The following is a 23064-nucleotide window of genomic DNA, read 5'->3' as shown; positions in this document are numbered from 1 at the left end:
CTCCAAAGAGGTAGTGGGGGAAGGTCAGTATATAACATTTTGGTGTAGGGGGAGTTCAACACAATAAAGTGCTTACTTTACAAGAGGTTTTCTGCTAGTCAATAAGAACCAATGTCATCATAAAGGGATTTAGTTATTTTCTAAATATGAGGAGATGCAAAGATTGGGATCATAAAATCTATTCCAACTACCTAAAGACCTGTCCCACCAGATTCCCTGGAGCACAGAGTGCCTCACTCCACCTTGTACTCCATCAGGGGGCGTTGACGGTCAATAGCTGCAGCAGCACAGAGTTCAGTCTCTGCAGAGACAGATGGCAAATACCTTCGTTGTTCAGTCATTGGCAATGCTCTTGGCAAGTGCCAATCTGTAGTTGACAGAGTGTAGTGATATCAAATCTTGTTTTAATCACATAAATGTCTATTTTATTTATCACATTTTAAATCATCATCCAAATATTTTTATTCAGTTGAGGTAACTCTTTTTTAAAATAATTTTTTTAACTTCATTGGAAACAATAGACTTTTCTTCCAAAGTTTTCCTGTTGATATTATTAATCGCTCTTATTAGCATCTGTAAGACCCATTGAAGGGAAGGCCACAATGAAACTTCCCAGACCAGTTTTTCTCATTCTAAAGGAAGGTTCTTAATTTGACTTTTGTTTTACAGGTATCAATGAAACAGTTGTTTACAATGAGAGCACTCTAGATTTAATAATGTATTAGTTTCTTTGGCTGATACCAAAAGGTATGCATGGTGGGGGGGGGGGGTGCCTGACTGCTCGCTGCTCAAAAGCCAGGAAACAGGCTAGATTGGTGGAAAGTCAACTACAAGTTGGCACTTACCAAGAACATTGCCAATGACTGAACAACAAAGGAATTTGCCATCTGCCTCTATGGAGATTGAACTCCATTCTGCTATAGCTGTTGACCTTTAACAACCCCTGAGGGAATTCAGGGTGGAGTGAGGCACTCTGTGCTCCAGGGAATCTGGTGGGACAGGTTTTTAGATAGTTGGATGTTTTCAGGAACAGATTTTATGATCTCAGTCTTTGCATCTCCTCATATCTAAAGAAGCACTAGATACCTTTATAGTGACATCAGATCCTCATGACTAACAAAAAGTCTTTTGTAAAATGAGTGCTTCATGGTATTGAACTCTCCCTTCACCGAAACTTTATATATTGAGCTTCACCCACTACCACGTTGGAGCAGTCTCTCAGAACTATCTAAGATGCTGCCGCCTGGGCTGCAGTCCTTATTTTGCCCAAAATAAAACTTAACTCAAAACTCTCAAGTTGTACATCGTTTTTAGTCAACAAAAGGAAAATGTGCTTTATTTCAGATGCCTGAAACAGGGTGGTGAGTGGGGAGGGTGGTGGACATCTGTCCAAATGCTGACCCACTCCCCGCCCCCAGACAAGCAGGGGGTGAGAGTTTTTATAGGCAGAGTCGAGGCGGGGGGGTGCAACATGCAGAAACAGCACAGTCATCTCTAACAGTCATCTTCAAATTCATCATCAGTGGTCTGACTAGCATGATTTTGGTTGTTTTAGGTACAATTAATCTTCAGTTCTGGGTGCAATTGTTCCCATTTCTTTGCCATCATTTATGAGAATTGTGGCAGCTCAAGTCCTGGGTACAGTCTGATCATCATGTAGTTAACTTCTTCACCTGGTGCTTTAGTATCTATAAGACAGCTCACAGGATATGGTTCAGAATATTATCTACAGCCCTTGAGAAAGAACTAAATGTCCTTGACTAGGCTTAATGACTACATTATTATTACTTAGTCTCCTTTAACTGTTTTCCTTTGTTTCCATATTTCTCACTTCTCTGATTAAACTTATTCTTTGACTAAAGTTTTCCACAGGCAAAAGACAGGCAGAGAACATAGTTTGGGGGTGGAGGTGGGGGAGGGGCCATATGATCCTGCTCCATTTCATAACTGCCAATAAATGATCTCAGCAGAGATATCCAAACCATTAAGATGCAAAAAGACCTCTTATAGGCCTAACACAAGCAAACAAACAAAATAGGAAAATCAGATACAACATTTACATCTCAAAGACACAGAAAAATCAGAGCTTCTCCCTAGAAGGACTTGTTCAAGGTTTTACCAGGCCAGTTTTTAATTTTTAACTGTGTACACATTAAAGAGCCCTCTCAATATTTAGGGTGAGATTTAATTTCTCCAATTAACTAGATATTTGCAAGTATGAGATCTGTATGTCTTTCTATGGAGTCACTTTGGTGTCTTTCAATCAAGCCACTCCCCACTGCCTTCCACTGGGTGGGTATTTCCTTGCTAACTTTTAACCAACTGAACCAACATTTCCTTAGTATCTTTCCACTGAGCCCCAACCTGTATCTAGACCCCGATGGGTATGTCCCAGTGTCTTTCAACCAGCAAACCCCCCCAGTACCCTTCAACTGAGAGGGTGTGGCTACCTGCTACACCCACACCAAATAAAAATTCAGGATCTCAACCAATATGGGAGATTGGAGAACCAGGAGAGACTTACTCAAATTCTTCTGAACTTTTGAGGAAGCAGATGGGCACAAGGGGCCTCTGCTGGTACCGAGGCTCAGGTTTCTCATAGAATTCAGGCAGAGGAAAGAAATCCTTTCTGGGTCCCTTCATGTTGGTCGCCAAAACTGTCACTAAAAAGTTAGTCACAATCTGAAAGTAGAGAGTTATTTTATTTGGTGGAATGTTAAGGACTCTGAGCCTGGCAGGCAACATCTCAATAGCCTTGAGAAAATTGCTCTGAGGCAGGTCGGGGTGAAGAAGGAATTCATAGGGCCTGGACTCCATCTCAGGCCTGTCCGTGCTGGTCGTGCTCAGCTGCCTCTCCAGTGGACTCTGAACTCTCTGCTTAGTGCCTGTGGGAACGATAATGGAAGGATAAGACACCCTCCAGACAGGGGAATCTTGAAGATCACATCCAGGTTACTCATCACCTAAGAGAAAACAGACGCTAATCACCCCTGCCTCCGGACACTATCTATCAGAATGTAAGCACAGGCTTATCGGTTATTAACTATTTGGAATGTAACTGTGGGCTTATTGATTATTATTTTTTTTTTGGGCTTATTGATTATTGACTGTTTGGACACGTACACATGGGGTAGGTGGTGGGTTTAGACACGTACACATGGGGTATAAAAGATTTTCACAAATGCTGGACGGGGTCCTTGGCTAAGAGGAGACTCTGCCTTGGCCCCGCCGGTGTAATAAACTGCACTCCACTATCTGCATTGTCCTTCTGAGTGAGTCTGTTTCCCGGAAAGCGTGGCTATAACAGGGGAGTCAGGCTAACTAGCCATACTAGTTTGCAAAAAAGGAGACAGGGAGTTTGAATGTCAAAGATTATTTTGAGGTAAGGAAAATCAGATATCAAGTAAAAGAATTTAGCATTCTTCTGTATATGGGAAGATGTAAGCCTCTGGGCAAATTTAATTCATTCCTTTCATATGTACCTCAGCTATCTGGGACCAAATCCTGTTTCCTGATTGTTTACATCTTAATTCCTTGTTCACCTTAAGGAGTGGTAGATGTGGCAGATGGCTGCTTCTTATATTCCTCCCCCCTCCGCCCTCCCACATTTTGGGAGCCCTCTTTCACATTTAGAGGCCTGAAGTCACTAATGGCTGTGAAATTTCTTGTTTATTGATATGGCAGGAGATGTTTTATTTCACACCCACTTCTCTTTCCACTTTTGCTACATGTGGTTTTGGTGTCATATTTTAAAAATCATTGCCAAGGCTAATATCAATGATATTTTCTGCTATGTTTTCTTCTAGTCATTTACTGTTTCAGGTGTTATTCTTAAGCCTTTAATCAATTTTGAGTTGATTTTTGTATATGGTGTGGGTCCAATTTCATTCTTCTGCATGGGGTAGTCAGCTTTCTCAGCATCGTTTATTGAAGAGATTACCATTTCCCTATTATGTGTTCTTGGTGCCCTTATTAAAGATCAGTTGACTGTAAATGCATGGATCTACTCTGGGCTTTCTATTCTGTTCCATTGATCTATATGTCTATTTTGATATAAGTACCATACTATTTTAATATTTGTAGATGTGTCATTGTAACTCATTTCTTAAATTACTTTTTAATATAGGCAAAATAAAGCCTTCTAAAGGCTCAGGACAGCTTTCTTGGCTAATTTTGGTCGCCCATGTGACTTGTCCTAGAAATGTATAATTATGAAGTGTTTGTTAGTTTCGTGTCATTGCAGAAACCAGTACTCAGGAACAAAGCACCACACTCGGAGAATTGGAGAACTCAAGTTTATTACGCTGGCTGACCCAGAGGAGTTAACACTCCAAGATCTGAGCCCTGAACAAAGAGGTTACAGAGTTTTTATACACAGACAGGCATGGTTAAGTGGATTTGCAGGTTTGCAGGGGCTGGACGATTGCAAAGAGCAGGACAAGGGTGAGTGAGATAAGCTCCAGTTCCTAGTACTATGAGTCCTCACTTTCTGAGACTATGTGACCTACGTGATCCAGACTTTGCAAGGAGCAAGCTGAGTTAAAGAGGCAGAAGGGACAGGAGGTTATGTAAAATTTTAACTCTTCCTCTTCATTCCCCCCTCTTGATGCTTCTATCACTCATTGTAGAAAACTTTATCTCATGTTTTGGCAGGACATTCAGAGAGCCCCATCATTTATGGGCTATATTGAGCTATTACCATTTGTAACTTTATGGATTCAATTCGAGAGGTTATCAACTGGGTCATAGCATTGAGACTACAAGGGCCAAACAAGAGCGCTGCAAAGAACATGAAGAGAGGACCGGTTAAAGGGAGAAGCCATGATGCCCAGCTCCAGATATTGTTCCAGTTACCCAAGGAATTTGTTAGTTCCTCTCTCCTTTTCATGATTTATTCGCTTAGCTGTCAGGCCATGTCCCTGACTATTCCTGATTGGTTTACATAAAAGCAGCATTTTTCATTTAAGAAGAGGCAGAGTCCTCCCTTTTCAGCTGTCAGTAGGTCTAGCCCTCTCCTATTCTGTAAAACCACCTCAGCCAGGGAATTTAGTTGGCCCTGTAAGGCCACTAAAGATTTGGCTACTTTCTCAGTGTCGTCTGTGAAGTCCTTGGATAGTGTATGGTAGAAGGTGGTTGATAAGCAATTCCTCCTATTCCCATACCCATCCCAGCTATAATTCCAAGACCAACTAGTAGGGATAAAAACTGAATGGCTCTTTTTGACCACATATGTGGTCAGAGGTACGATGAGAGTCTGGTTGTTAGAGACAATATTCATCTGGGGAGTGAGGAAAGTTAAGGTGCAGATATCCATCCAATTGACTGGTAGACATAAGTAACCATCTGCCTCACAAACAAAAACAAACAAACAAACAAAAAAAACGGCCTTGATGGGGGCAGCACCATATTGTGCTTGTGGGAGGATGAGTGGGCCATTCACTTTTTAAAGTTTGATTTTATCCGTCCCTGGTTAAATTGCCTACAGGTTCAGTTCTTCCATCATTTGTAAAGCATTCTGGAGCCTTTCGAGTTAACTCAATTGTCCTTAAGATTGGCCCTTGTAAGGATGGATCTATAGGAGTTTCCATGGCTGTTGCATTATTCAATGGTACTGGTGTAGCTAAGTACTGTGGAGCTCCTGCTGCAGCTGCTGATGCTAAGTCGCTTCAGTCGTGTCCGACTCTGTGTGATCCCATAGATGGCAGCCCACCAGGCTCCTCTGTCCCTGGGATTCTCCAGGCAAGAACACTGGAGTGGGTTGCCATTTTCTTCTCTGATGCATGAAAGTGAAAAGTGAAAGTGAAGTCGCTCAGTCGTATCTGACTCTTAGCAACCCCATAGACTGCAGCTTACCAGGCTCCTCCATCCATGGGGTTTTCCAGGCAAGAGTACTGGAGTGGATTGCCAGTGCGTTCTCCGGTGGAGCTCCTAACAACAAGCAAAGCCAGCAATCCCTGGCCAGCTGGGGGTTGGTGTCATTAAGAAGGCGATGAGTTGCATTGAGAACCTGGTACAGATGAGGGTCTAAGGGGGATTTAACTCTGTAACCTGGGTCATACTGCCAACAGGAAGAGCCTGATTTTTTAGGGCAAAGTTGGTCTGTGATTTCATTTGTCTGCATTATTGTCCCTGTCCAGTAGGTTTTTCCATTTATTTGGCAGACGGACACCTGTTCTGAGTTGTAACATCTGCGTGTCATTTAGGAGTAGATGGAGGCATGGGGGCATGATGGCAATGCTATGGTGTTGGGATACCACCCACAGTTTGGATCCTCTGGTGGGGGAAAGGTAGCAGGAGCAGGCGACATAACTGATAAACATTTTTGGCACCCAGGTCCCTGGATATATATCATATGATTATGAAGGCAGTAGGTTATTGGCCTATAGGATTGGCTATCTATACATTACTCTAGCTGATGGTTAAGTGAGTGATTTTCCGAGGGTTGACTGTAATGTTGACAGGCGCATGATGAATAAGGAATGGCACCATCTGTTATAGCAAGGACACCAAAAGGCTGCAAAGCAGCCTGCACATAACAGATGTTATGCTAGAATGCTAGCAAAAGGTTTTCTCCCCCTTTTGGGGTTGTCACGGCTATAGCAACTGAGACTATCATGAAGGGGGGTCAGCTATATTGTGAGCAATTTAGTAGGGAGAATTGATCATAAGAGATATCTAATAAGAATGAGTCTTCCCACTAAGGTGAGATAACAGACAGCTAACTGCAGCTTCTGACCGAAATCCCAGTCCTGGGGTGTGACTGAAGTTATTCCTGTAGCAAAGAGCACAGCAATAATACCAATCAGGTGTAGAGGCCAAGGTTGACTATGAAAATCCATTGATATTTTGATAGCCGGATCCTCAAGCTTCCACCGTGCCTTGACCAACCAGCTGCTGGAGTGTGGCTGCAGCAAGGCTGAAGAACCCTCAAGTTTCTGCCTTGCGTGAACTAGTCAGCTTCTGGAGTGATTAGAGCAGAGCTCAGCATCTTCCACGGGTGAGGGCTGTTGTTTTTGAAACCAGAACTTGAGGAGTTTTCAGGGTCCCAAACTGCTTTCCAGGTGTCCTCATCACAGGAAGTCTCTTCCTTCTTGACTCTGGTGTGGTGGATCCAAAGGATGAAGCCTGTAACTTTAACACCAGTAAGGGTTGCCAGGACGACCATGTGAGGGTCTATCCAAACCGGCTGAAGTGATTCTTTTTTCCAATCTTTAACCCATACCTCATCTCCTGGCTGATAGGGATGAACCCAATTGCCCAAAGGAATGAGTGTCCTTCCTAAGGTTTCTCAGGCGATATGGTGGAAGACTTTTCCCAGGGCCTGGAGGTGTCAGGACATCTCCAGGTCAGCTAGTCGTTGGGGGTTTCCCTTGAGTTTTCCTGTCACTGGGGGTGTTCTCTCTTATAAGATCTCAAAGGGAGAATAACTTGAAGACCTCAAGGTTCACCAAGCTCAGAGTAAGGATAGGGGTAACATGTCAACCCAAGATAGCTGGGTCTCCTGATAGAGTTTAGCTAATGTAGTCTTGAGGGTCCGATTCATGTGTTCAACTTTCCCTGAGCTCTGCGGCCTATAAGTGGTGTGAAGCTTTCATTTGATTCCCAGTGTCCTGGATAAAGTTTGAATTATCTCAGACACAAAAGCTGGCCCATTGTCAGAACCTATGGAGAAAGGAAGCCCATATCTTGGGATTATGTCTCTTAGTAGGGCCTTGGCCACTTCTCGTGCCCATTCAGTGTGTGTGGGATAGGCTTCAGCCCATCCCAAGTAGATGCAGACCTACAACTAAGTACATATAGCCCGTATAGGACTTGACTTCAGTAAAGTCCACTTCTAGCTCTTCAAAGGACAGTGTCCCAACTGTCTGCACCCCTGGGTTGGGTCTTGGACCTTGGCTGGCATTGTTTTGTGCACAAGTCACACATATAGCACTGATCTGGGTACACAGAGTTGGGAGCTTAGGAATGAAATAGTAGTGGCTCAGTAAGCTCTCCAGCGCAGTTTTTCCTAAATGAGTTGTCTCATGATGTTGTTTTATCAGCTGGAGTGTTATATTGCTGGGGACAAAGAGTCTTTGGTCTGGGAGCTTCCACCAAGCCCTCTTTTTCTTTTATTCCTCCCTCATTTAGAGCCCATTTTTCTTCCTCCTTGGTATATCTCGGGGATGGAGGCAATTCTGGTGCCAAGAGGATCTTAAAGATTGATTCAGGGCCTATTGTGGAGCTCCGTTGGGTCACCGCCTCCTTGGCTGCCTGGTCAGCCAACCAATTTCCTTCGCTGATTGGATCAGTTCCTCACTGATGGCCTTTACAATGGATGACTGCCACTTGGGAAGGCTTCCAGACTGCTTCTAACAGCTGAAGGATTTCTTTTTGTTGTTGTTGTTTTGAATCTCCTTTCCTCCTGCTGTCAATAGTCCCCTTTCTTTATAAATGGCTCCATGAACATGTAAAGTAGCAAAAGCATACCTTGAATCAGTATAGACATTGGCCTGTTTTCCTTCACCATGTCTTAGCTAGGGAGTGCCCATAGCTCAGCCCATTGTGCTGACCACACTTGTGGCAAGTCCTCAGCCTTCACTATCTCATCAGTTGTTGTTATGGCATAGCCTGCTTTGCGCTGCCCATCTTGGATGAAACTGCTTTCATCAGTGAACAATTCCAGTTCTGGGTTCTGGAGAGGAATGTCCATTAGGTCTGGTCTGCTCGTGTAAATCTCATCTATGACCTCCTCACAGTTACAATCAGGGGTTCCTGCTTCCATACGTAAAAAGGTGGTGAGGTTCAGTGTCCACACAGTCTCGAGTTGGACCCTTGGGTTTTCTCAAAGCAGTCCTTGATAATGAATCATCCTGGAGTTGGTCAGCCACTTATACCCCTGGCTGTTCATCAGGGCAAAAACAGCATGGGGAACCTTTACATTTATACTTTGTCCTAGAGTAGAGCTTATCTACTTCTCTGATCAAAACCACAGTGGCAGCTAATGCCCGGAGGCATGGTGGCCATCCTGCAGCCACTGGATCCAGTCATTTGGACAGGTATGTGACTGGGCACTGCCATGGCCCAACTGTTTGTATGAGGATCCCCAGTGCAGTGAGATTTTTTTTTTTTTTCATGTACAAAGAAGTTAAAGTCCCATGTCACATCTGGCAGTCCTAATGTTGGAACACTGGTCAAGAGTCTGTTTATCTCCTTGAGGCCATTTCCTATTCAGGTCCCCACTCCAGGGGGTCCTTACTAGACCCTGTTGTGGCTTTAAACAAAGGCTTGGCAATTTCAGAGAAACTCAGTATCTAAATCCGGCAGAATCTGGCAGCCCTGAAGAACTCGTAGACTTCTTTCTTGGTGTTCGGCCAAGATAGTGAACAGATGGCTTGTTTCCTCTCATGTCCAAGCTCCTGATGCCCTTTTGAGATGACAAACCCGAGATACTTGACCTCCTGTCTGCAGATCTGAGCCTTTTTCCATGACACCTTGTACCCTGTGGTGGAGAGTAGGGCCAACAGGGCTTTGGTGACTTTCCAGAAGTCCCCTTGGGTGGGACTGGCTAGCAACAGGTCATCCATGTACTGGAGTAGAGTGCAGTTGAAAGTTTCTCTGGGAAAGGCAGCAAGGTCCACAGCCAAGTCTTCGCCAAACAGGGTAGGTGAGTTTTTGAAGCATCCTGGTAGTCGGGTCCAAGTCAACTGTGTCTTTCTCCCGGTGTGTGGGTATTCCCCTTCAAAGGAAAACAAAAGTTGACTGGCTGGTGACTGCTGAAGGCAGAAGAATGCATCCTTGAGATCGAAGCACGTGAACCAGCTTGCCTGAGTGGGTAAGAGACTCAAGAGAGTGTAGGGATTTGGGACCACTGGATGGATGGTGATCACTGCACTGTTGATGGCGTGGAGGTCCTGGACAGGGTGGTCATTCCCTCCAGACTTTTTGACTGGTAAGAGTGGAGTGTTCCAGAGAGACTGACATTCAATCTCGGCATCTCGTAGGTTCTGGATGTGGTCCCAAATTCCCAGGCGTGCCTCCCATGGTACTGGATATTGTTTCTAACAGGAGTGTCTCCTGGCCTCAGGTCCACTACATGCACACATGGTTTTTGGCCAAACCTGGGGACACCTTCTCTGCCCAGACATCAGGGAATGCTTTTAGCAATCTGGGGAGATTTATTTGTTCCCTCCCTCAGGAATAGATACACCATTCATCTTCCCCGGGCATGGTCAAGGCCATCACCAGAGTCAATGGCTCCCCAGGGTGACACTCGCAGGCTTTCTGGGGGCAAAGGTGATTTGTGCCCCCAGCATTGTCAGTAAGTCTCTACCCAGCAGGGGAATGGGGCATTCCAGTAAGTAGAGAAACTCATGAGTCACCAGATGGCCCCCTAGTTGACACAAATGGGCCTTGCAAAATGAGTGGGCTGTCATGTCCCCTGTGGCCCCAACAATAGTTACTCTTTGGCCTGTAAGGGGAGCCACAGGTGTGGTTATCATGGAGTGTTCAGCTCCAGTATCCACCATAAAAGTCATTGATTGGCCACCTTTCATCATGACCATAGGCTCCCGGGGGCCCAGGATCAAGGATCCTGGTCTCCCCTAGTCTGATTCTGCTCCAGCCAGGCCAACAAGGTTTTGGACGGCTGGCTCAGGCTGGTACCTTTCTTTGCTGGGTCGACTGAACTTCTTTGACCCTTTAGATGTCCCTTTGCAATGGGCACACATTCTTCCAGTGTCCGGTCTCTTTGCAATAGGCGCACTGGTAGTGGTGTAGTGGTGGTCTCTTCTTAGTTTCCCCTTTTCACGAGGGAACAGTCTGTTTCACTTGATCTGAACTACACAATGCTGCTGCTAGCAGGGCTGTTTTCTGCTTCATTTTTTTTTTTTTTTTATCTGCTTCTCACTGGGCTTCACAGTCTCGGTTCACAAAGACTTTATTTGCCACTTCCAGGAGCTGTGTGGCATTCATCCCAGTGAAGCGTTCCAGCTCTTGGAGCTTTCATTGGATGTCTGCACAGGATTGAGCCACAAAGGCAGCATTATCATCTGTTGATTCTCAGTTGTCTCAGGGTCGAATTGGGTGTATGTACAGAATGCTTCACACAGTCTTTCATAGAAATCGGTGGGAGTCTCATCCGCTTTATGGATTATCGTTTTAATTTTGGTGGGCTTTTGGCTCCCGTTCGAAGTCCATGTAGAAGAGCATCACGGTAGTGACCCCCAGGGTTTCTTGTCTTTCTCTGGTATTGTAATCCCAATTAGGTCTCATCTCTGGCATTGCTTCTCATGCCCATCCTTCTACATCTAAGACCTCTGCAGAGTCTTGTTTTTGGAGCCATTTTTGGGCTTCTGTTGAGATGCATTGCCTTTATTCAGTGGTGAAGAGAGACATAAGGAGCTGGTGACAGTCATCCCATGTAGGCTGATGAGTGTGGAAAATGGACTCTAGAAGGTCAATCATAGCCTGTGGTTTATCAGAATATGCTGGGTAATGGTGTTTCCAGTTTAGGAGATCAGTAGTGCTGAAGGGCTGGTAATAGAGGATAGAGTGACCAGGCTAGACTGAGCCATCCTCGTTCACTTGTTGAGGACCCTGAGATTCTCGCAGTGGCAACTGACAGGCTGCAGCCAGCTGGTTAGATTGTTTGGCTGAACGGAGCTAATTCCCTGCTGGCTTGGGGCTAGAGTCTCGCTCATGAGACGGTTGAGGGGACACAGAGGGACGTGGACTGTCTGGCAATGGGTCCGGCGATGGCTGTGCTGGGGCTTGTGGAGTAAGGGGATCGTATGGCAGTGGCAGCAATGGGTCTTTCACTGGATCTCCCTGGAAAATATTTTGTTTTTGTTTCCTTTTTCTTTCTTTTTTTCTGAGTTGTTGGGCCACATATACCCTGTTCTGTCCCTGTCTGTGCAAAATCTTGCCCATGGGGGCAGGGTCTGTGCTATTAGAAGCCAGGGGTCTATGTATGGAAACTGATCTGGATGCCCTGGAGTCCCAGTGACGACCTGGTGCACTGCTTGAACAGTAGGCAAGTCGAGAGTGCCCTCTGGCGGCCATCCAACATCAAAGGATGGCCAATTGAGTTCACTTAAGTTAGGAAGCTTCTGGCGGAGGGGGGTCATCTTGACTCTGTAATCTCCTGCAAAGCCCTTATTAAAGTTCTTTATCATGCAGCCTAGAACTGTTGGCTTAGAGGAATTTCCACCCATGTTGATAAATGTAATCTACCTGGAAGGTTTTTGAGGAAAACATGAACTCTTAGATGTCAACTCAAGGAGTTAGTTGACAGAAGAATAACAAGTAACCAATAATTTCTCCCTCCCTGTGTATCCCGTCCTGAGTCAGTGGTGCAAAGACAAACAAGCATGGGTGCCCCCTCAAAAGAGGAGACCATTCAGGTGCCCACTTGGCTTCATCTTTTGGGGGGAACTTAGGTGTCTCTTAGCGTTGGTGGATCAGTATAAACCTCTGACCTGGATCTGTCTCGCAGAGAGGGACTGGGTCCCCCAGAGGCAGACACCTTGAGCCATATGAGATCACCACAGAACCATAAGCTAGGGCCCACTCAGACTCTGTAGCCACAAAGGCTGTGAAGCCACACATTTGAGCCTGAAGTGCAAGTGAATCAGGCCACACACTTGCTCACATTCAGTTTTCGTCCACCTGCCCACTCTCCCGAGGGAGATTTAAGACACCTCTTAACATTGGCAGGTTGGTATAAACCCCTGACCTGGACCAGCCTCTCAGGGAGGTATCAAATTCCCCAGAGACTGGCACCACCTTTCAGCCTCATGAGGTTGTCATGGGACTACAGGTTTTGGACCCTCTCAGGCTCCGTAGTCCAAGAATTGTAGAGCTCACTTTCACTTCCTTCCATCATCAATCATGCACACACAGTCACTCAGAGGTTATCACTATACCTCCATTTTCCTGAGTTCCCCAGGTCTCCCTATCTGATGCTCCCTTCCTGGGAGTTCCAAGGAGGTGATCAGTCTGCTCTTCTACCCATTGGGGTAGGAACTGACTGGGGACTGGCCCTGGGACCTTACTTGATCCTGTGGCCATTCCTGGTGAGTTGGTCCGTCCCTCCAATGAATCTGGTCAGGGCTCCGCATCCAGAGTCAGAACACCGGTTCTCTGAAAGAGAACCCAGAATACCGTCAGGTGGCGCGCCTCCTCGTTCATCTGCACCTCCTCGTTCATCTCGGGGCCCCTCTGTTCTGACCTGGCCAAGTCACCAGTCCAGCGGCTCAAGGGGCCAATGTAGATGGAATCTCGCTGGGGCCTTCAGAAATGTTGCAGAAACCAGTACTTGAGAAACCAAGCACCACACTCGGAGAATTGGAGAACTCAGGTTTATTGCACTGGTGGACCCAGAGGAGTTAACACTCCAAGGTCTGAACCCTGAACAAAGGAGTTACAGAGTCTTTACACATGGACAGGCATGATTAAGTGGGTTTGGAGGTTTGCAGGGGCTGGGCAATTGCAAAGAGCAGGACAAGGGTGAGTGAGATAAGCTCCAGTTCCTAGTATTGTGAGTCCCCACTTTCTGAGACCTATGAGATCTAGACTTTGCAAGGAGCAAGCTGAGTTACAGAGGCAGAAGGGGCAGGAGGTTATGTAAAATTTAACTTTTCTTCTTCAATGTAATGGACCAGCCACAAATTTCAGCCTTGTCTCAAGTAGGGAGTTAAAGCTCTGAAAATGAGAACTAGTAACTGATTGCAAAGAGTTCAGTGCAGCTGCTGCAGCTGTTTTCATCTCTTTATAAGTTATTTTCTCAGTGCAGCAGTTAACAAGGTCTCATTACTATTTTTTATGCACTTACCTCACAAGTGGCACTTGCTATGTAATTGTTATTAGGCTAAAACAATACAGATGGCCTCTTTTATTCATCTTGCTTAGAAACGCAAGTATAGCTACTTCCTAAAATGGAGTCATAGGAAACCGTCTTCCTGTGCCATATCAGAATGTTATTTGTTTATTCTGCTTTATTGTGAGAAGTTTAAAAACAATGGAAACAAACTAAAAGGTAAAAATAATAAGGAAGGGAGATAATAAAATTTTCGCAAGACATAACTTCAGTTTGAGGTTTAATATGCTGCTGCTGCTAAGTCGCTTCAGTCGTGTCCGACTCTGTGTGACCCCATAGACGGCAGCTCACTAGGCTCCTCTGTCCCTGGGATTCTCCAGGCAAGAACACTGGAGTGGGTTGTCATTTCCTCCTCCAATGCATGAAAGTGACAAGTGAAAGTGAAGTCGCTCAGTCGTGCCGGACTCTTAGCGACCCCATGGACTGCAGGCTACCAGCCTCCTCCATCCAAGGGATTTTACAGGCAAGAGTACTAGAGTGGGTTGCCATTGCCTTCTCCGGAGGCTTAATATAGCCAAGGGTGATTTTGAGTTTTTTAAATGGTCAGATCATTGACCAACTTTTCTGAAACTTAACATTTGAAGAGTACAGTATAGTTAACAAAATGGCTGGGTTTGTTTGAAAAAGGGCTATATGACTCGAAATTGTAAAGAAAACACTCTCATAGGAGAGTAGCTGAGAGATGTTACCCAAAATGTTCAAGTAGATATAATGGGAGCTCTTTATTTTGTTAAAAGTTGGCTCTCCAATAATATAGTTTAAACCAAGTCTTTTGTTTATACCATGAATCTAAAATATGTATGAAAATCTAATCATGTCAAGAATATGGAAGGAAGTTCAGAGAAACAAAGTCATGAGTATGTGACAACAGCTAATATTATAGGCATAAAAATTATAATACCATAATATTTTTTATAAAAGTCACCTTGATTATGCACCAGTGTAAAAATTAGGAAAATGCACTGCAGCTATATTACAGGATAATGCAATATATGTGTGATTTCCCACACTATTCTTGCCAATGTTTAAAATATTTTACACAGAGGAGAAATTACTCTCATTCATAAATCTCAAGTAATGAGAAAGAGAAAATTGGAAAACATTAAAGGCTTTGAGTCTCTCATGTCATTTGCCCTTGGTTGTTATCATTGGCTTAAAATAATGTGCTGCTCTGTTTATTGTTTGTCCGCCTACTTCTTTTTTGGAGGAAAGTTGGAACTTAAAAATATATGAAGATCCAAACAAAACTAAACAATGCAAATAACACACTCTGCATGTATTTTGAGGGATATAAACCTGTTACAATGCTGTATAAATCTAAAAGGAATTCAAAACCTTTAAAAATATTTTTTGAGCCAAGAGAAACCCTTTCAGGAATCAGGAAGTTAAGGTCATTTTCAGTATTTTAAGTTTGGAATAGTACATGGTAAAAAAAATTTAGGGATATACTCTTTCATCCCTGAAAACTTATTAGTTTTTCTTTCTTAAGAATATGTTGTATAAGCACCCTAGAGCTAACTCTTAATTAAACCAAATTAAGCCAGTATCAATTTATTTGGAAAGGTGGTTCTTCTACTATGGTATCAAAAACCAGAAAAATTACATATGACTTCTTATATTGTTTTGGAAAATATATTAACATAAAAGTTGATGTTCTTTTATAGCTTCACTTTGCCAACAATAACAGGAAGGTTTCCTAAAATATACATCTTTTGCTCTATAAAAAGCATCAAAGATAAAGCAACCTAGACTCATGTTAAAGTGGTAAGGACAGATGTTTCCCAGTTTTATTGTGATATAACTGACATATAACAATGAAAAAAGTTAAGGTGTACAACATAATGACTTGACTTTCATATATTGTGAAATGATTGCCACACTAAGTTTAGTTAACAACCACCATATAATATGGATTTAAAAAAAGCAAAAAGAAAAAGAGGAAAGAAATACACTTTTCTTTTCTTGAGATGGGACTTAGAATCTTTCAAAAATACAAATAAAGCAGTGTTAACTGTTAACTATAGGCATCATGCTGTACATTATATACCTAGTACTTACTCATCTTATGACTGTAACTTTTGATCACTTTTATCCAATTACCCCACCTCTCATCCCCCACTAACCACAAATCTGATCTGTTTTTCTATGAATTTGTACCTATGACAGATACTTTCATCTGTCATTGGACACTTAGGTTGTTTCTATGTCTTAGCTATTGTAAATAATGCTGCTATGAACATAGTGATGCATATATCTCTTTGATATAATGTTGTTATATCCTTCAGATACATCTCCAGAAGTGGAATTGCCAGATCATATGGTTGTTCTATTTTTAATTTTTTGAGTAATTTCCATACTATTTTCCATAATTGCTGTAGCAATTTACAATTCCACCAACAGTATACAAGAATTCCCCTTTCTCCATATCCTTGTCAGCATTTGCCACAAAATTATTATATCTTTAATAATTATTTAAAAAGATATTATTATCATGCCAGTTATTTTAACATGGCATGAGGAAATCTCACTGTAGCTTTTTAAAATAATTTATTTATTTTTAATTGAGGGATAACTGCTTTACAGTATTGAATTGGTTTCTACCAAACATCAACATGAATCATCCATAGGTTTACCCATGCCCCCTTCCCACGTGAACATCCCTGCAATCTCGCTCCCAATCTCACCCCTCAAGGTTGTTACTGAGCCCCAGTTTGAGTTCCCTGAGTCATATGACAAATTCCCATTGACTATTTTACATATGATAATGTATGTTTCCATGTTACTCTCTCCATGTACCCCACCCTGTCCTTCCCACCCTTCCCATCCATGTCCATAAGTCTGTTCTCAATGTCTGTGTCTCCACTACTGCTCTGTAAACAGGTTCATCAATATCATCTTTCTAGATTCCATATATATGCATTAGCATGCAATTTCTATTTTTCTCTTTCTGACTAACTTCATTCTGTATAATAGGCTCTAGGCTATTCCATGTCATTAATATTCTACTGTATATATGTACCACAGTTTCTTTATCCATTCATCTGTCAATGGACATCTAGGTTGCTTCCATGTCCTAGCTATTGTAAATAGAGCTGCAGTGAACATTGGGTTATCTGTGCACTTTTTATTTGCATTTCCATAATTATCACTGATGTTGAGCACCTTTCATGTGTCTGTTGGTCACTCATAGATTTTCTTTGGAAAAATGTCTATTTGGGTCTTTTGCCTATTCTTAATGTTTTTCCTATTGAGTTGTATGAGCCATTTATATATTTTGTATGGTAACTCCTTATTAGATATATGTTTTGCAATTATTTTTCTCATTCCACAATTGTCTTTTCTTTTTGTTGATCACATATTTTGGTTTTCAGAATCTTCCCAGTTTGATGTAATCCCACTTGTTTAATTTTTATTTTGTTGCTTGAACTTTAGATGTCATATCCAAAAAATTCATGGCCAAGACTCATTTGAAGAGGCTTTTTTCTTCTGTTTTCTTCTAGACATTTTATGGTTTCCAGTCTTAACATTTAAGCCTTTAGTCCATTTCAGGTTAATTTTTGTGAGTGGTATAAGATACAGGCCTAGCTTTATTTTTACAGAGTGAATATCCATTTCCCCCAACACCATCTAGTTTAGAAACTGTTTTTTTTTTTAATTATGAATATAGTGTTGAAATAAATAAGAGTCAAGTGTAAACTAAACTCAACTTTGACTTGTACAGGGGTAACAGGGTATTTTAAAAGGAGAATGAGGGTATAGAAGGGGATTTGTGTGTGTGTACTCATTTGTGTCCGACTCTTTTGGACTCCATGGACTGTAGGCCGCCAGGCTCCTCTCTCCATGGAATTTTACAAACAAGAATATTGGAGTGGATTGCCATTTTCTGTTGACTCAGGGGTTAAACTCTCATCTCTTGCATCTATCTGTTTTATGAACTAATTTTTTTTGTCACCAATTTGCTGCGATTTCTCTGTGTACCTTAATTTCACTAAAAAGTGCTTTTGAATTTCTCCTAACACTATGTGTGGTAAAACAGTCTAAATAATTACAGATTTCTAAGCACTATGATTAACAGAAAATGAATAAAACCTCCTAATATACAAAAATAGGACAATTTCGAAGTAAGTTCTAGTATATTATTTCACTATCATTGTTGTGATATAAATTTGAAGAACTAAGTATTTTTCTCAAAAAAATGTGGTGTGAGATTCTATTCTAGCCATATACCTCCCTGGTGTAAGGGAGGCCTCTTCTGTTTCCTCTGATAGTTAGGTAAAGATTGTTTTACCATGGTGACAATGACTTTTCACAGTATATACTAGAGAGCCTTGGGAAAAATTTATGGATATCATCTCAAACCAAATAATTTGTCATGGCACAGTCTCACCCACCATTCAGGCTTTGAAGCCTATTCTAGCTCATTTCAGGCTTTGCTGGTAGCTCAGCTGGTAAAGAATCGGCCTGCAATGCAGGAGACACCGGTTTGATTTCTGGGTCAGGAAGATCCCCTAGCCAAGGGATAGGCCACCCACTCCAGTATTCTTGGGCTTCCCTGGTGGTTCAGATGGTAAAGAATCCACCTGAAATGCAGGAGACCTGGGTTCAATCCCTGGGTTGGGAAGATCCCCTAGAGGAGGGCATGGCAACCCACTCCAGTATTCTTGCCTGGGGAATCTCCATGGACAGAGGAGCCTGGCGGGCTACTGTCCATAAAGTCACAAAGAGTCAGACATAACTGAGTAACTGAGCACAGTAGTTCATTTCAAAGTTCACATGTACTGCCAGTCTCCATTTTAGGCCAAAGTCATTTATTCTTTGATCTCTAAAGAAACGGCGCTCTTTCAGTCCAAACTTTGAGCCCAGCCTTCATGGCTCAAATGAAAACTACCCTCCTTATGTCCATACAAAGTCAACTCAAGGGTTTATCTGATATCATACAGCTGTTAAATTTATTTTGAAAATAATACTAACAAGAAAATTTTAAAAAGATAAACTTGCATGTATATTGTAATCATAATTATGAAAAAATGAAAATCTTTTAAGTAAAGAATGGGAAAAATACAGTGGTGTTAACTTTAATGTTAATAATGATTTTGTGATGCAATGCTTTTTTCTTTCCTTTACATATTTTAACTTTTAAAATTTTATATAACTAAGATATATTGTTCTTAAGGTGCTGGTTTAGTTGCTAAGTCATGTCCAACTCTTGCAACCCCATGGACTGTAGCCAGCCAGGGTCCTCTATCCATGGGAATCTCCAGGCAAGAAAAATGGATGGGTTGCCATTTCTTTCTCCACGGGATCTTTCCCACCCAGGAATCAGACCCAGGTCTCCCACATTGCAAGCAGATTCTTTACTGACTGAGCTACTAGGGAATCCCTGAACAAACAAAACTTTTAATCATAAAGTCTAAAGTCTAAGGATATCTATTTTCTTAAACATACTAATTTATAATCTGAGACTCCAAGTCATATATCTGAATATCCCAGTTTCCATTTCTTGATTCTTTGGGATTACATGTGAAAGCACAGGAACAATATATCAAGCTAAATATACAGGATATACATACACACATACCATAAAAGTAGTGATACTTATCATATTTATTATATACTGAACACACTAGGAAAATATGTTAATTGAAGAATTGTAGTAGTTTGTGCCAATTTAATATAGGGTCTTATCATCTTATATTTTACTTTAATCATGTATAGAAATGCACAGAGCCATGATAACAGACATACTTAAATAGATTTTTATCTCTTCCAGTTTAGAATATGTAGTATTCCAAAAGGTTATCCTTCCATACCAAATAAAGGAGGAGATGTTTAATCATTATCTACTCTATTTGAATTAATTTACAGTCAGACAAATCACTCTTTTGTAAATAAAGGTTTATTGTAACAGTAACACCTATTTGTTTAGGTAATTTATGCTATAAGCATAGGTAGAGTTGAGTAGTTGTGATGTGCTAAGTTGCTTCAGTCGTGTCCAACTTGTTGCAACCCTATAGGTTGTATCCCACCAGTCTTTTCTGTCCATGGGCTTCTCCAGGCAAGAATACTGGAGTGGGTTGCTGTGCCCTCCTCCAGGGGATCCTCCTGACCTGAGAACTGAACCCATGTCTATTACACCCCCTGCATTGGCAGGTGGGTTCTTTAACTCTAGCACCACCTGGGAAGCCCAAGTAATAGTGACAGTAGCCTGCAAAGGATAAAATATTTACCATCTGACCTTTTGCAGAAGTTTGCTGAAAACTGGTCAGCAATACAGAAGGAACAAGCTGAATGTGAATAGGAAGCATTTGAAATGTAGTGATTGTAGCTGAGGAATGGATTTTTTTATTTTATTTAAATTTAAATAATTTTACCTATCTGCTGTTGTTTAGTCACTCAGTCGTGTCCAGCTCTTTGTGATCCCATGGACTATAGCCCACAAAGCTTCCCTGTCCATTGGATTTTTCAGGCTAGAATACTGGAGTGGGTTGCCATTTCCTTCTCCAGAGGATCTCCTGGACCAAGAATTAAAACCCATATCTCTATGTCTCCTGCATTGCATGTGGATTCTTTACCACTGAGCCACTGGGGAAGTCCCATCTATCTATCTATCTGCAAATCTAGATCTAGAAAAATGAAAACATCATTGCTTCACTGTAAGATAAGAAAACAATGAATTAGAGGGTATAAAATAAAACCAAGGAAATTATATGATTTGGAATCCAGAAAATAGCAGGAAATATGAATTTACCATATACAGCTGCATTTTAGAAAATATTTCCCTCCTTATCTTTATGGTTTGCTTTAATGGCTTCCAGGACTGTGAAACGTATTTCTCAAACTTAAGGATAATGTTATATGGCTGATTTTCATCTCTTGTTGTGGTTTGCTTTGAAACTTAAAACAAATGTTAGACAGATTTCTATCTAATATCACTCCAAATATGCAAAGCAAACAAAACAATAGAAAGACTGAAAAATCTCAAGCACTACTAATGATTGCTGTAGGCTTTGCAGTGTGGAGGGTTAGAAGGAGGCGGGTCATTGGGAGTTGAATAAATCTTTAACCACACATTTACCTTCTCTCTCTTTAAAAAGCAAGGTAGAAGTTTAAACATTTTTAAAAGGAAAAAAAATAGTCCAGAAAAATAGTTCCTGTAACCAAAAAAATCTCCTAATTAGATCTCTGCTTGTATCCAGAGGAGTGCTGGTAAACCAGCTCTTTTAGAGGAGAGAAGGCATAGTGTTTGCTCATTACCATGGTATAAGCTCTTTAACTTCAGCTGATTTCAAATATAAATAGTTTAACAGCTAAATTCCTCAATATTAACAATCATCTGTCCAGACCATTGCCAGTCATTAGATTAATTCAGGTTGCAAGAGATATAGTTGTGTATGTGTGTGTGTGTGTGTGTGTGTGTGTCTATTAGTAGTAGTAGAAGAGGTGCTTGCCCTCTATGACAGAACTGTTCCATTGTTTCATTTCTCTAAATCTCTGTTTCTGTTTATGCTTATGTATTTGAAATCAGAGAGCAAGAAACAATATGCAAAATTATAATAAAACATACTAAGCAGAGGTCCGTATAGTCAAAGCTATGGTTTTTCCAGTAGTCATGTATAGATTTGAGAGTTGGACCATAAAGAAGGCTGAGCATTGAAGAATTGATGCTTTTGAACTGTGGTATTGGAGAAAACTCTTGAGAGTCCATTGGACTGCAAGAAGATCAAACCAGTCAATCATAAAAGAAATCAGTCCTGAATATTCACTGAAAGAACTGATGCTGAAGTTGAAGCTACAATACTTTGGCCATCTGATGCAAAGAGCCAACTCAGTAGAAAAGACCCTGATGCTGGAAAAGATTGTAGGCAGGAGGAGAAGGGGATAAAAGAGGACAAGATGGTTGGATGGCATCACCAACTCAATAGACATGAGTTTGAACAAGCTCTGGGAGATGGTGAAGGACAGGGAACCCTGGAATGCATGGGATAACAAAAAGTTGGACACAACTGAGTGACTGAACAACAACACTTGGTAAAATTTCTCCCATTTTACCCTCAAAATCCCAAATTCAAAACTTAGGGTAATTTGTTGTATTTATAAATTGCTGGGGGAACTGTGAAAAACACTCTTTCACAAACTTTAGACAAGCTCCACTAAGCCCTGTTTTATACTAGGTCTCATACTTGAGCACTGTTGTTGGCCTGCCTAGTCTAGTTGTAAGAAGAATCCTTCTAATTTAGTGAGAGTCTCCACCCTTTAAAATTAATCACCTTCAATATTTGATCAAAATCCTCAGCTCCCACTGTTGACCGCCATTGGTGATTGTGACTGCTGAGCTCAGCCAACTGCTGAGCAAACAGTTGCTTGAGGCAATAAAGACAAATTTTGATTTCTAAGGCCCTGAGTATATTCTCTGCGGGCTCAGGGGGGCCTAGAGGAGCTACTCCACATTCAAGGTAAGGAGGGGCAGCCGTGAGGAGATACTTCTCATCCAAAGTAAGGAGCGGCTGTGAAGAGATACCCCACATCCAAGGAAAGAGAAACCCAAGTGAGACAGAAGGTGTTGTGAGAGGGCATCAAAGGGCAGACACACTGAAACCATAATCACAGAAATCTAGCCAATCTGATCACATGAACCACAGTCTTGTCTAACACAATGAAACTAAGCCATGCTGTGTGGGGCCACCCAAGATGGATGGGTCATGGTGGAGAGGTCTGACAGAATGTGGTTATGGTCATCATTGTCAACAAAAGAGTCTGAAATGTAGTACTTGGATTCAATCTCAAAAATGACAGAATGATCTCTGTTCATTTCCAAGGCAAACCATTCAATATCACAGTAATCCAAGCCAACGCCCCAACCAGTAATGCTGAAGAAGCTGAAATTGAACCATTCTATGAGGACCTACAAGACCTTTTAGAACTAACACCCAAAAAAAGACATCCTTTTCATTACAGGGGACTGGAATGCAAAAGTAGGAAGTCAAGAAACACCCGGAGTAACAGGCAAATTTGGCCTTGGAGTACAGAATGAAGCAGGGCAAAGGATAATAGAGTTTTGCCAAGAGAACGCACTGGCCATAGCAAACACCCTCTTCCAACAACACAAGAGAAGACTCTACACATGGACATCACCAGATGGTGAACACCAAAATCAGATTGATTATATTCTTTGCAGTCAAAGATGGAGAAGCTCTATACCGTCAGCA

Source organism: Dama dama, chromosome X (genome assembly GCF_033118175.1).
Source record: "Dama dama isolate Ldn47 chromosome X, ASM3311817v1, whole genome shotgun sequence".
In the NCBI taxonomy this organism is placed as follows: Eukaryota; Metazoa; Chordata; class Mammalia; order Artiodactyla; family Cervidae; genus Dama; species Dama dama.
The sequence above is the reverse complement of the archived record's forward strand: the minus strand, read 5'-3'. Positions refer to the sequence as shown.